Genomic DNA, 13,097 nt, shown 5'->3' with positions numbered 1-13,097 from the left:
AACTGACGAAGAACAAGCATTGCATGTGAAAAGACAGTTTTGTTAAATCCTCTTTCAAAAAACGAATTACCTGTTATTAAAAATTTAGATTTCATTCCACAGTGTGTGAGGAAGCTATAAGTTACATCGACTTCTCCTGACTATGGAAATAGGAAAGGCTCCCATGGAACCTTCTGGAAGAAGGCAGGAGTGGCAGAAACCGGCACCCACTTACACTTCTTTCAGAGGCAGTGCAAGCTTCTCTTGCATAGAAAATAGAATGGCAAAGGTAGCAGCAGTGCAAGCTTTTCTCTCATGAAGAACAGTAAGGCAGTGGAGGCATCAGTGCAAGCTTCTCTTACACCGAGAGCAGTAACCCAGTGCAAGCTTTTCTTGCGTTGAGAAAAGTAACGAACTGTCAGCAGCAGTGTAAGTTTCTCTTGAGTAGAGAACAGTATGGCAAAGGCAGCAGCAGTGCAAGCTTCTCATGAAGAACAGTAAGGCAGTGGAGGCATCAGTGCAAGCTTCTCTTACACTGAGAGCAGTAAACCAATGCAAGCTTGTCTCGCGCTGAGAACAGTAATGAACTGTCGGTGGCAGTGGAAGCTTCTCTCGCATAGAGAAAGGAATGGTAAAGGCAGCAGCAGTGCAAGCGTCTCTCTCATGAGAACAGTATCACAGTGGAAGCATCAGTGGGAACCTGGCAGCGGTAAGCACACTGGAAAGTTGTGCTTTGTGTGCAGCCTTAACTCTGCAGCAGTGCCACAGCTTAAAGCCTTTGATGTGATTTCAGAGAGACTCCCTATAGTTCTTTCAGTCTCATCATTTCAGAATTGAAGCATTTTCAATATTATATACAACAATAGTTGTTGCTTAATTTTTTTATGCAACTAACAACCATTGATAAAGTCAATAGCCCTGACTTGTTGTAGGTGCCATGTTTACTTGCGTATTATATGTCTGGATGTAATGACAGAAGCAGCAAAATACCCTCCGGGGAGCACACTATGCGAAGCCCAGATTTTTAGCTTATGTGTTTTAAGCCACGCCCTTTATTGCTTCGGCCACGCCCCTTTGAGAGGACCCCCCCCCCACACACAGTTTCTCCATCCCAGTTAAAGCCCTGGCCACGTCAGCCATTGCAGTCAGCAGAAGTTTGCATGCTGGGATTTGTAGGCCCATACCCCGTCGTGGTAACAACAAAGCCACGTCTGTCAGAAGGTGACCCCCGAGTAAGGTGAGATGTGTAATGTGCTAACACTGCTTTAAAAGGTTTCAGCTGAACTATCGAGAACTGAACAGAAAATATGAGACCAAACACAATACATGGATACAATATACACAGATATTCTCACAGCCGGGCATCACCGCGCCTCGCAACAGCAGCTAACCCGTAAGAAGTGGCACAATCACAACATCCAACTGAAAGCCTTATAAAGAGCTCTACATGTATAAGGTAAGCCCCATAGGTGCGCGGCAGCACGCCGCCACCTGCACTCCCCTTCAAATTAACCAGGGTTCCCAGTAACTCCCTTCCACCCACCTATCGCCTTCTTCCAAGATCCTGAACGACCACCTTCGGAGGAGCGGAAGAACCTCCGCGCACCCTCGCCTCCTCTTGCCGTGAGTGTAAAAAACGGCATCAGGAGGAGGAATTTTCCTTGCACCAATAAGAACCATATTTCCTCTTTTTTTTTGGTTAATTTACATTTTTTGTTGCAAGCATATGATGGCCACATTTGGGTGTCGGTAAGTTTTCTTTGTGTTTTTTTTATTTTGCGCCAAACGCTTGCAAAGGCCTGCAAAGCAGGATCTATGCGTTATGCCAATGCTTGTTACAATATTTTTACAATAACTGGATGATAACTTAAGGCCCAGCACTGCAAACGGAGGGCTGTATCTTTTACTCCAAGAAGTTAGTTTTTGGGGGGATTAGAACTGAGAAAAGAGGACAGAGACCCCAAAGTGTTTTCAAACTTGCATTGTTTGTATCCTGTATCTGGTGGTGTCGAGAAAATGGGGTGGGGGGTTCAGGGCTAAGCAGGCAAGGCTGGGGCAGAGAGCGGCCAAGGGAGATGGGGGTTGGGCCCTTCTATTCAGACTAGGCCTTGATACTCCACACCAGACACAATGGGGTCTCTGCCCCATTCAGAGACCGAGTCCCCTTGACTGCCCCCCTCCCCCTCCCTTGTCCTCTGTCACTCCCTCCCTCCCAGCAGGCTCGCCTCTTTCTCTTTGTGCATAAGGGCTCTGTATTGAAATGTGTGCCTGGCTGGGCCTGAACTCAGCTTGGGTGAAGACTACATAAGGTCCCCGTGTGATATTCCTGTGTACAGCAAGCTTCTCTTGCATAGAGAACAGTGCCAGGCCTGGGCGAAATTTAAATTATGCCGGCGTAATTTAGTAAATTTTGCTTTATGCTTGTTACACAAAGTTCCTGAAATTACGCCATTACACAACGGGCCAGGTTTATAAACCTTTCCAGCGCAAAACGTTAACTTTTTTGTTTGGTTTACTTTCCTGCAGAAAACTTGTTTTGCGCTGAAAAGTTGTCTAAAAGTAAGGCACAGCAGTGTTACATGGGTGGTACAAGAGCGTTCCCGAACTACCACCAATGCTTTTTGATGTGAAACCCTATCTGCTAACAAATGTAGACAGGGTTATTTTGCGATAAAATAACACCACTTTTAAGCAGGTGTTAAAAAGCTAAATACTTCCGACTTTGCATGTGTGATGCACTGTGCAGCGCATATACAAAGTAGGAAACGTTCAAAACTTTGTCCAGGCATGGTGTTTTGTACTGGAGGGGTATCCTTCCGGTACAACTCCCATACTAGACTCACACAGATTCTGCACCTGCTTTAGGGAGAGTGGAAGAGCGTGCCGTATGTCTATAAATATGGCGCTTTCATACTCTCCTTCTCATGCAGTTGCCTGCTGCGTTGCCTGGCATCCTTGAAAATCTGGACCTACGTCATGTAATTACGCCGCATCTCGCAGCAAAATTAGAGCACATGAGCAGAGGATCAACGTGAACAGTAAGAACGAAGTGCAGTTATTTGTGGCAATTGTGATTTTCGTGTTATTTTTTTAGCAGGAAATGCGTCCTTGTCTCAAAAATGTGATGCGACGACACATTTCACGTTACACTATAGCAGTAAATTATGGACTTGCATTTTATGTAATTATGTGTAATTTCGGTAATTTTGCGTAAAAACAAATTACTCAAATTTTTCAAACCGCTAAAAAGTCAGTTAGTGCCTCTGCAAGCTTCTCTTGCCTTTGAGAACTGTATGACAGCAGTGCAAGCTTCTCTCTCACGAAGAACAGTATGACAGTCGCAGCATCAGTGCAAGCTTCTCTCCCATGAAGAACAGTATGACAGTGGCAGCATCAGTGCAAGCTTCTCTTGCGTTGAGAGCAGTAATGAACCATCAGTGGCAGTGCAAGCTTCTCTCTCATGGAGAACAGTATGATAGTGGTGTCAGCAGTTCAACTTACTCTCACATGTAGAACAGTATGACAGTGGTGTCAGAAGTGCAACTTACTGTCTCATTGAGAACAGCATGACAGTGATGTCAGCAGCAATGCAAGCTTCTCTCTCATGGAGAACATCATGACAGTGATGTCAGCAGTGCAAGCTTGCATCGCATTGAGAACAGTATGATGTCAGGAGTGCCAGCATCTCTATTATGGAGAACAATGTGACAGTAGCAGCAGCAGTGAAAGCTTCTCTAGTATAGAGATGAGTACAGCACATTACTGAACTGGCAGCAGCAGTGTAAGCTTCTCTCTGGTGAAAAACGGAATGGCAGAAGCAGCAGTGCAAGCATCTCTCTGATGTAAAACAGTATGCCACAAGCAGCAGCAGTGCAAGCTTCTCTCTTATTGAAAACAGTATGGCAGCAGCAGTGCAAGCTTCTCTCCTATTAAAAACAGGATGTCAGAAACAACAGCAATGTAAGATTTTCTCTGATGTAAAACAGTATGCCAGAAGCAGCAGCAGCGCAAGCTACTCTCCTATTAAAAACAATATGGCAGAAGCAGCAGTAGTTCAAGCTTCTCTTTGGTGAAAAGCAGTGTGGCAGAAGCAGCAGCAGTGCAAGCTTCTCTTTGATGAAAAACAGTTTGGTAGAAGCAGCAGCAGTGCATGCTTCTCTGTTATTAAACTATGGCAGAAACAGCAGCAGTGCATGCTTCTCTGTTATTAAAAACAGTATGGCAGAAACAGCAGGAGTGCAAGCTTCTCTCTGGTGAAAAACTGTTTGGTCGATGCAGCAGCAGTGCCTGCTCTGTTATTAAACAGTATATTATTCACACTGGGGCTCTTGGGATCGGGATAGCCAGTTACGTATTTGCCCTGCAATTGACTGAATTCACACTAAAGTACGTCCGGTACAGTAAGGTTCTAAGTAAGGGTTAAAGGCTTAGTATCGTGCCTACAGGGATTTCCCTTCAGAACTGGTAGGTTGGTGTGTGAGGAGATGAAAGTTGTGTCTCTGGGAGGAGTCCTTGTTAGGACGAGAACCCTGACTCACCCAAGGGTGACATGCTTCATCATTGGGTTCCCTCCTCACACCCGCACTGCGAGGTCCGTGGTGTGGGCTGCAACTCCCTAAGTGGGAGGAGCAGATGGAGATAGGGTCAGCGAGGGACAGAAATGATGATGTGCTGTGTAGGTTAAAACTACTTCCAAAGGGCCAAAATATTTGTATTCAGTAGGTCCAGAGGAGCAGGATTAAAAAGAGGACTAGGGTTTTCTAACAAGTATAACCCTTTTGGTGGTCGTGGTTGACATGTTTCTGCCCAACAGCGGACCCCATCAGGGGTTCCAGGGCATTCATCAGGACCTTCAATGGTTAAAGTCACTCTGTTAATTTTGCTCTTATGGAAAGATTCCAAGAATTTTAATAATAAATATACAGTTATTCTTTATTCCGGCCGGTCACAAGATTGAAAGAGCCAAGTCGGTGGCCCGAATATGACACCCGGGAAGACTGAGGCACCCAACATTAGTGGGGCGCTCCTGGGTGTATCTAGTGGCTTGAGGGCGGATACGACTGACCACTTTAGGAGAGCGACGGTGCACCCTTCCTCATATTCGGGCCGCCAGGGAAAGCTATGAGAAACCAAATGAATAAACGTCCTCAACATGCGAAAAATCCAAACACAGGATTTCACCCCTGCTGACACCTGCACGCCAAATGAGAGCTGGGTGTCAAACAACACACCTAGGTTTCTGGCCACCGTCGTCGGAGGGGGTGGCGGGGGAACACTCTTGGGCCAGGCCCCAGCCCAACCAGGAAGGGAATCCACCCAAATAATAAGACTTCCGTCCTGTCAGGGATGCACTGTGGTCTATTGGTCTTCAGCCAGTCTAGCAGTGCCACCAGACAGGTGGCGAAGGCTGCCCTCGCCCTCTCACGCTCCCCGTCGTACGCGCGCAGGTGTTGGGTATCACCAGCACACGAGATGATCTTGATATTACAGGATTCCACCAAATGAGCCAGGGGAGAGAAGTAAATGCTAAAATAGTGTGGGGCTAGGAGATGAAACTTGTGGCGCCCCCATTTCAGGTCCTTACCTCCTGAAGCAAATGGTTTCATCCAGACTACCTGTTCGCGGCCTTCAGGGAAAGAGCCCGCCCAGTTCGGCGCTGAGCCTGTTACACCCACGTGTTCTAGCCTGCGCAGTAGGATGTTACGATCTTAATTTGAAATGAATTGCTGGTGAACCGATGGTGAATCTTATTTTATTATGACATCCTTCATTAAACAAAACCTATTGCGACATAACTCCGTGAATGACTTATATTATGACATAATTCACAAGATGAACCTAACTAGGACGTTACTCTCTGCATGTATATAATGTTGCATAACTCACTGGCTGACCCATATTATGACATATTTCGCTGGATGAAACCTGTAACACAATTCATTGGATGAGACCTATTGTGACATCATTCAATGGATACGATTTATTGTGATATCGCTCAATGGATCAGACCTATTGTGACATTTCTTAATGGATCAGACTCAATGTGTGTGTGACATCGCTCAATGGATGAGACCTATTGTGACATCAGTCAATGGATGACGCCTATTGTGACATCAGTCAATGGATGACGCCTATTGTAACATCAGTCAGTGGATGAGACCTATTGTGACATCACTCAATGGAGGAGGCCTATTGTGACATCAGTCAATCGATGAGACCTATTATGACATCCCTCAATGGATGAGACCTATTGTGACATCACTCAATGGATGAGACCAATTGTTGACATGATCCAATCGATGAGACCTATTATGACATTCAATGGATGAGACCTATTGTGACATCACTCAATGGATGAGACCTATTGTGACATCATTCAATCGATGAGACCCATTATGACATCCCTCAATGGATGAGGCCTATTGTGACATCAGTCAAACGATGAGACCTATTATGACATCCCTCAATGGATGAGGCCTATTGTGACATCAGTCAATGGATGAGACCAATTGTTGACATCATCCAGTCGATGAGACCTATTATGACATCATTCAATCGATGAGACCTATTATGACATCCCTCAATGGATGAGGCCTATTGTGACATCAATCAGTCGATGAGACCTATTGTGACATCACTCATTGGATGAGACCTATTGTGACATCACTCATTGGATGAGACCTACTGTGACATCACTCAATGGATGAGACCTATTGTGACATCAATCAGTCGATGAGACCTATTGTGACATCACTCATTGGATAAGACCTATTGTGGCATCACTCATTGGATAAGGCTTTTGTGACATCACTATTGTGACATCACTCAGTGGGCGGCCCCATTGGGTTTCAAACTCCTTTCAGTGTAGCTGGCGCTGCTCATGGGAAGTAAAGATGTATTCGGGGGCCCCTGCAGCCCCTTCCTCGCCTGGGCACCGCCTCCCTCCTCGCCGCGGAGCCCTCAAAGGGGGTGAGGGTGGAGAGAAGCGGCAAAGCGGATCAGAATTAAGGGGGCGATTAAGGGTGGTTGGAGAGCACTGATCTCATTGGGAGGCTAATCCCCACAGCCAGGGGGCGCCATTGTGCGTGCGGGGGATTACATCGGCAAGGCGGCAGAGACAAAAGACCCCTCCCAGGAAGCGAGCGGCGGAGGAGGCCCTGGGAAGGATGGGGGAGGCTGCCCCAGCTGAACGCTGGCCAGTCAGGGGAAGATGGCAAGGAGGCGGCACTAGAAGGGGGCTATGGCAAGAGGGGGCTCTGACTCTACAGAGACATGTGATGCACAACTGAATCAACCGTAATTACAAGTCCCAGGATGCATTAGGAGAGTGTGCGAAAGCTCAACTCTGCTCATGGTGCCAGTGGGCGATAGGAAGCCAACTGTTGTAGAACTACAAGTCCCAGAATGCAAATGGATGTTAGCCAAGAGCTGGACTAAAGAAGGTTTCATAACCCTGACATAGATTCCAGGCCTGGGGAGCCTGCCCTTCACACACCTGGCACTCTATTCTACTCTATGGAGAAGTATGTCCCCCGGACGTCCCCAAAAAGACATTGTGACTGAAACGTTGAGCCCCAAACTTCACCCTTCATGGGTACCCGTGAACCCCCTAGTCTCGCAGAAAAGCCCTTATATCCTTCCATTCAGCACACAACTTGTGGAACATCCTGGTCACCTTAAGGCCACCATATCTAGCATGGCTGAGGGGCGCGCCTTGAGTGGGCTTCAAGTGGCTTCAAGCCTGGCCTGTGGCCCGTGTGAAATAGACGGTGCCTGATGCCGGCCTGGGGTCCCTCTGGATGAAAACGTCTGTCCAACCCCATCTTGCTGCTATACAGTTGAACGTAACATTGGTACTTGTGTTGGCAATGTCAGCAGAGAGGCCAAGGATTGACAGGGCATTGAGAGGGCCCCCTCCTGAGGCAGGCTGATTCCACTGCTGGGAACTGCCAGAAGCTGGCGCTGCATGGGCAGTGTGGGGGGCTTTCCCTGGTAGGCACTGCGAGAGGGTGGCCCTTGTGGAGAGTGTGAGTCGTTAGCATGTTCTGGGGAGGGCGAAGGAGTAGTGTGAAGAAGAGACACTGCTGGCAGCTATAGTATTAGTAAGAGCATGGAAAGGTGAAACAACATGTCATTTGTTTTACTCATGTAAACCACTGCATTTCATTCACGTGTTGAGGAGCCGACCTCATGAATGAGTCCAAATGACATTTAAAACCGATCGGTGCATTGCCTGGGGCCTTTCGAAAGGGCTGACTTAAAACATAAAGTAACTATTCTGCTTGAATATTGCAATGTTTTGGTGCAGCATTCATGAAGAGGGAGAGGGTGGCTTTAAGTGGCAGCCTCTTCTGTCTCTGACGCCCCTCCCCAGCCCCATGACTGACAGGCCATGAGCCTCGCACAGGGTGGGTCAGGCTCATGGCCAAACTCTTGGGCGCATCTTGTGTTTTTGCAGATTTCCGTAGCGCTCACTTGGCCCAAGGGCGCTTTGCACGAGCACCAGATTACAATACACAAGAACACATCCACCTTTCCCTCATTTTTAGACACAGGGAGATTAAGTAATTTGCCCAAGATGACAAGCTGTTTAGGCAACGCCGGGACTCGGATTTGGCCCCCAGTTCGAGAGCTGGCACCTCTGGCCGCTAGGTCTCTTCTCCTCCATACACGATGGGCAGGGCACACCCAGGAGCCATGCTCGCCGCGCCCCGAGTCTGCCCAGGTTTCTTTTTCCCTAGGCCCTCCCGTCCCAAGAAGCGCCGCACCCCTCGACCGCGGTAAAGCTCCCACCGCCCCATCCTGCTCCCCAGAGATGAACCCTCGTGTGATCCTCGTTAAACCGCGCTGTCTGCCCGCGTCCAAGGCCCTTTATTTACCCTAATGGTAAGTGCTTGGAAACAGGCTGGACGCCGCCCTAAGTGCTGTGCAAACAACAAGACATTTACATGGGACGGGACCCTCGGCCGCTTTAAGAGCGCCGCGAAGAAAGGCTGTTTACTCACCGGAGCTCATAAACGGGTGAATGGACATACAGGAATACAGCGCTCTATAAAAGGCCCGGTCAGGAATACAGCGCTCTATAAAAGGCCGGCTCTGAATGGGGCGCGAGCGACGGGGCGGAGAGCTCATTAGCTAAGAGAAGGGAGGGCAGGGAAAGCAGCTGGAGGAGGGAAGGCCACAGGCAGGGGGTGCAAGTCTGAATAGAGATGGTGGACTGCTGGTGCCAGACGAAGGGGGGAGGGGTGGGGAGGATGGAAGCGAGCAGGGATTGCCCACCCCAGCACACTAACAGGCACATGCATCAAGCACAAAACCGGTGCGACCGGTATTTTTGCATTTGGGATGCATCATCCCAAATGCAAAAATCGCTATTTAAGGAATCTCAAAATTGGGATTCCTTAAATAGCGATTGCATTTAAGAAATCCCTAATTGCATCACAGTTTAAAAAATAGCGATTTAGCTACTAGCGTGAGCAAATTACCATGAGGCTGGACCTCATGGTAATTTGCGAAAACTTAGAAAAAGGCACTTATTTGCATTTTTCTAAGTTTCATGTTGCTCACACACATGCCCTCAGAGCATGTGTGTATGCAACATTTGTGCAGAGTGAACATACATGGGTGCAATAGGGTGTCATTTTGACACCCTTGCACCATCGAAATTGCGGGAGCAATTTGCGAGTACCTACTGGTACTCGCAAATTGCTCCCGCAATCTCTAATTCATTCCTATGGGCCTGGAGGCCCATAGGAATGAATGGGAAGACATTCCTTAATTGCGACTCGCAATTTGCTAGTCGCAATTAAGGAATTTGTGGGAATCGCTATTTCTTTAGCGATTCCTACATGCATAGGGTTTTGCTATTCCTTAATTGCGATTCCTTAATAATCGCTATTAAGGAATCGCAAAACCCTATGATGATGCATGTGCCTGTAAGACACGGTGAGCCGGGGCATACCTACCGATGGTGCAGCAGGTGCAGTGGCACCTGGGCTCAGTGGCTGGCCACCCCCAAGACATAGGGATCCGGGGACAGGCGCATACACACCAAAGGTGCAGCAGGTGCAGTGGCACCAGGCCTCAGTTGCTGGCCACCCTCAAGACACGGTGAGCTAGGGACGGGCATACCTATCGATGGTGCAGCAGGTGCAGTGCCACCAGAGCTCAGTGGCTGGCCACCCCCAACACACCAAGACACAGTGAGCTGGGAACAGAGGCATAGCTGCCGATGGTGCAACAGGTGCAGTGGCACCAGGGCTCAGTGAAGCTTGAATATTGTTTTATTTTACTATCCCAGGTGGGGACATGTGACCTGCTTTATGAGGGACCCGGCCATATTTGCTACGCTTATTACGAGTGGGTGGTACTTATATAGGGAGTTGATGCCTACAGCTAGTATCGTCAGCCGTGCTGCAGGGTAGAGAGAGCCACCTTTCTCCCTATAGTGTGGCCTAGGCCAACAGAACACAAACACAGTTCCTAGCACACGTCCGAATTACAATTGATACGTATGTAAACACAAGTAGACAATCAATGAATCTTGTTGCGTTCCTTTTTATTCTTTTTTAGGTCTTGCCTGACCCAGCGCATGCGCTGGTCTGGCGAGACTTATTGAGAGGGCTCCAAAAAGTGCTACCAGGCCAGTCTAGAGCTACAGTGCATGTGCGCGGGCGCGCGCGCCGCGCTTTACCACAATTACTTTCATTTTCGCGGCAGCTTTTATGTGTGATCGTGATCGCGATCACTTTCACTTTCGCGTCTGCATGGCCGTTTTGCATAGCCAATAGGTCTCGCTTTTGGGACCTTAGAAGTATTTAGTTATGCAACTGTTGCATGGCTAAACACTTATAAAGTCCCAAAGGCGAGACCTATTGGCTATGCCAATGCTTGTTTTGCTATGCTACTGGCTGGGGACATGGCTGCTCGAGGTGCCTCTTACTTCGCCCCCTCGACTCTTTCAATGGCCCTCCTTTCTCTTATCTTCCCACTCTTCAGTTTCTCTCACTGTCTAAATTTTGCCCCACTATGCCTTCTACTTATCTTTTATTTCTCCCTCTCTCGCTCTATTTCCACTTTGGTCCTGGAGTTAGCCAAGCCCTTTGTTTAAAAAAAAAAGAAAGTTCTTGAAACTATGAATACATTGGCTTTCGATACAGCCCTCATCATCCATTGGTCCCCTGAAGTGTCATTTGCATTTTGCTTCCGCCCACTACAGCCATTGGCTCCCCTCACAATGAGCGGCAACATAAGTCTAAGCATATTATGCACAACAGCTATAAAACAAGCATTGGTAATGCATCTGTTTCGCCTATGTAAAGAACAAAGAGCTGTTTGCATCAATCATCCGCCTGGAGAAGGAAAGAGTTCCCTGACAGATAACACAGGAGTGGAGAGGATGTGGCACAGCGCCCAGAGCTGCTGACTCGAGAGCTGGGGATCCCGGTTTGAGTCTCCGCGGCGTAGAGCAACATCTGATGGTTCTATGCAAATCCCTTAATCTGTCCAGGTGATAAATTATTATAACAAGAACAACAAAAGAGCCCGTGGGTCTATGTAGGTCTACCTAAAAATGAAAACTAGATGCCAGTTTACAAACCCTGATAGAGGATCCTATCTACAAGGACCAAGTCCCATCACCCACCGAGGTGGCATGCTTCATCATCTGGGACCTCCCATTAACCCCACCTGGTGTGGTTAAAGAGCTACTACTCCTTAAATTACTTTAAAAAGGAGGAGCTCAAGGATGTTTTAGCTAATAAACTAGGAGGGAATCACTCCCAAAATGGAAGGAAGCTGCCTATAGTGTAGTGAAATGAAGTGCAGTGTGAAAAATGTGATATTAAAATTGATTACCACGGGAGAACTGCTTTATTAAATACGCAGTGATATCAACAATAAAAAAGACGCAGAAATGATAGAGTAAAACGTGTACACCAAACGATACGGAACACGTACTCTAAGTGTAGGTCTACATGTTTCAGCCAACTAGCGTCTTAAAAAGATGACCGTGGCTTTCTTCAGGACCATAATGATACACTACTGCAAAGTGGTGAAGTGTGCAGGGGGACATAAAAGGAACGATACAACCAACAGTGGTACCTGCTTATCATTTGATATACGGCACCATCTGGGAGTATTCAGGTCACCTGTTGAGAAAGACAGAATGATCTCTATTCAAATAAAGTTACTGTTGAAAACTGGATCAAAATAAACATTGAAGGTAGATCTATAGCACACGTTACAAGAAGGAACGTCTGTCTAGAAGAGGATCAAGATGCCTCCTTACCCGTCAAGAGATCGGGGAACGTCCCACACTCCTGGTCACAACTCAGGGCGTGAGGCAACGCTCTCAAAAACAAGAGGAACAGATACACCAGAATATAAACTGCTCACTGATGTCAACGTTTACTAAGGTTAGCTGTGCAAACTCAAACATTGCAATTCTTGGTCAATTGACTATGACTCGGAAAAAGTAAACTGAAGGCCCCTAGCAAATGATCTAACTCTGAGGCCATCCAGTGAATCCGAATTAAAAGACCCGGTCGCTCCCTAACGATGCCAATGGGATAAACACGGGTATTCGTGCCAGGCTGCAGTAGATACTAGGGCTGTTGTTAAAACGCTACTGAAGCCAGTACATATCAGGAGTCTACTGGTTACGACTCTTTGTCTTCTAAGGCCCTGAACAGATTAATAAACGGGACCTTAAAACCTCTCGAGTAGAGCTCGGGTGTAAAGAAAACGCCATTACTATTAACAGGGAGACGCTTGCACAGAGTATACAAATACAGGCTAAGCGTTCCCTACAACAACGCAATAAATATCTCTAGCCATACAGCTTATACAATAACAAGGCTACGCTAGTGCAGAGTGCTGAAAAAGTGCTAAGAGCTTCGCCTACCTGTCCGTCGCTACCCCGGACCTCCTTCCTGGATGTGCCGAGTGGTAGCCGGGACCGTGTGGGCGCGACCCTTGAAGCCTCACAGAGTCGCAAGGACCAATGGCGCAACCGGCCCCCAGCGCGTGTTATGGGAGTTAACACATTGGGAGGAGCCTATTGGCGAAAAGCGGGCGTGTTGGGTAATGTAGTTAGACAAGCACCCAGACACGCTCCG

This window comes from Triturus cristatus, chromosome 12 (assembly GCF_964204655.1).
Source record: "Triturus cristatus chromosome 12, aTriCri1.1, whole genome shotgun sequence".
Lineage (NCBI taxonomy): Eukaryota > Metazoa > Chordata > Amphibia > Caudata > Salamandridae > Triturus > Triturus cristatus.
This window is presented reverse-complemented; position numbering follows the sequence as displayed.